This window comes from Lynx rufus, unplaced genomic scaffold, assembly GCF_022079265.1.
Source record: "Lynx rufus isolate CCGP_SWC_20201006 ecotype Redwood Valley unplaced genomic scaffold, mLynRuf1.p SCAF_5, whole genome shotgun sequence".
NCBI lineage: Eukaryota > Metazoa > Chordata > Mammalia > Carnivora > Felidae > Lynx > Lynx rufus.
Window position 1 is genome coordinate 57,143,144 of NW_025814867.1, and position 2,972 is coordinate 57,146,115.

Consider the following 2,972-nt stretch of genomic DNA (forward strand, 5'->3'; position numbering starts at 1 on the left):
CACGTTCTATCTTTCTCACTCTCAAAAATGAATAAATGTTTAAAAAAAATTTTTAAATCCAGTCTCACCCTAACAAAATGGCCTGCTTAGGGCATGTTTAAGTCAGAATGTTCATATGACTTGTATTGTTCTGTTTTAAAGCTCTTCTCCTCTTCTCCATATTCTCCAAATGCTCCACAAAAACTTTCTTCCCATTTCTCCACACGGCTTCACAAAGGAAAACATAAAGAATTATAAGGCAGTAATTGTCATGGGAAATGAAGTATGAAGCAATGGGTTCTTCCTTTTAAGATCATGGTCTGGTTTTCTTTGGTACTCAATAAGTTATGAATTTGTTACAGACTAAACTAATTACTTGAGTCCTCTTTGTTTATCTCCACTATTTCTAACATTTTTCAATCTTATGTACTTTATTAATATTTCACTCTTAAAATCCTTAATGTCCTTGAATCATATTAATTCTAAGACACCTGAATGAAAAATAGTTTAAAACGATGCATTCTGGGGCACCTGGGTGGCTCAGTAGGTTAAGTGTCCAACTTTGGCTCAGGTCATGATCTTGTGGTCACCTGGGTGATTCAGTAGGCTAAGTGTCTGACTTTGGCTCAGGTCATGATCTTGTGGTCTGTGAGTTCGAGCCCCATGTGGGGCTCTGTCCTGACGGCTCAGAGCCTGGAGCCTGCTTTGGATTCTATGCCTCCCTCTCTCAGCCCTTTCCCTGCTCTTTGTCTCTCTCTCTCAAAAATAAATAAACATTAACAAAAGAACAAAACAAAACAAAAAACCTTGATGCATTCATTTTTTTAATGTGAGTAATTTAATTCAGAAATGATCCCTAGATACCCCGATATAAGGGAAAGATTATGATTAGGAGAGGAGAGAGGATATTCAACAAAATTACATTATTAAGTAAGTTACCACTGGGGGCAACAAAATTTAATCTCACTAGGAATTTGGAATGCCAGTATGGAACACACTTTTTAGATAAATCACCCAAAGAAGCCAGAGCATTTATTTACCACATCTTGTCAGTCATTGGTTGGGTAGTGTGGTGTTAATTCCACAGCAATTCTGGCTTACAATTTGTACGGACAAATTGGGGTCTAGCTGCCAAAAGAAAAGCTTTCAGGCTAAGGGATGCAGCTGCCACCAGTTGGATTTCCAGCTGATGTACCCGGAAATAATGACCAAGGGGATATGTACTTAGCACTGACAACATCTACTATAATCCCCTAGTGCAGATTAATGCCATTTTAATATATCTTAACATTTCTAAGCAAACACATTGCCTTCAAGATAAACAGATAACTGGATTGCATCAAAAAGAACGTTGATGTCAAAACACAAAATTGATATCCAAATCCTACATTAAGAAAACACGGTACAAGTTATATACACCTCCATTGTCTTCAACTTCTCCATTTAATGAGGGTGGCTTCCCTGTCTTGCTCATTGATGAAAATGTATGCAGAAATGTCTGAAAATTGAAATAAAATAAAAATATAAAGTAGACAATTTCTATCAAACACTTTTTTTTAATTTTTTAATTTTTTTCACATTTTATTTTTATTTTTGAGAAACAGAGTGAGGCAAAGCGTGAGCGGGGGAAGGACAGAGAGAGAAGGAGACACAGAATCTGAAGCAGGCTCCAGGCTCTGAGCAAGGGGTCAGCACAGAGCCTGATGCGGGGCTCGAACCCACAAACTGTGAGATCATGACCTGAGCCAAAGTTGGACGCTCAACCGACTGAGCCACCCAGGCGCCCCAAACACTTCTTAACAGAACAAAACAATCAGGAACTTAGAAGAAAGCAAATTATTGGGCAATTATTTAACTTAGATTTTAGAAAGTCTATAGTGAAGCTAATAAAGAATTGTGATTAGAATTATTACTCAAGTTATAAATGATTTTTAAGTAAGACATCAAATGCATTTGATAAATAACATTTCCTTTGATCCATGGGTATTTTGATATCTGGATTCATCCTTAGAGGTAAACAATCACTAAAGATAGACTCAGCATGTTGCTAAAATTGATATCTCTAATTTGCATCACAGCATGCAACAGTCATGATCATTAAACCAACTGATATTATCACTTATGATTGCTTCTTGTCGGAAACTGTGGTATTTTTCCCACAAAATGGGGAGTGAGGGTGGGTGAATCAAGCTTAGTGCTAGAATTATTTCCCTCTTAGGTGATATTCATCAAAACCAACAGTGAGATTCAAAATGACCAGTAATAAAAGTAGGGAGATTATTGTCTGCAAAGCTCAATTTAATGAGACTGGACTCAAAGAGAAAATAACCACATAGTGAATTAGATCAAATAAACAAAAGTAGAATGGTTTGCATATACTCTATTCAGAAAGGCAAAATGAAACAAAACAAAAATTTACATTACAGTAATTTTAAATATTTGTAGCATTTATTATTTTTTTCTAATTAAAAATACTATTTTGTTATAAAATGAACACATGTACATATTTAAAGCTTAAGAGAAAGAGAGAAGGAAATTCTCCCATTTCTGTATCTAGCCCAGATTCCAGCGGACAGTCCACAGTTTCTTGTGCAATTATTTAAATGGTGGAATTACTGCTTTGGAAGGTATATGCATTTAAATTTTGGATTGCCACACAAAGGGATCATATTGCTTAATACCATTCACAAACAGTCTAAATCTTTGCTTTTTTACACTTCCTTTCATGCTATTTCAGCCTTACTGAGTTTGCCTATTTACGAGGTAAAAAAAGAAAAGAAAAGAAACCCATGCTTTAATGTTTATTCTTCAGTGGTAGGTGATATTAAATATCTAATTTTTTGAGGGGGGGTGAATCACCTGTTCATATTTTAAATTTATTTGTATATTCTAGTGTTTGGCATTTATCCATTTGTGGGGAAGTTTTGGATATTGATGTAGTAGAAAAAAAAATAATATTCTCTGCCTTCCGCATACCAGTTCTAGAACACTGA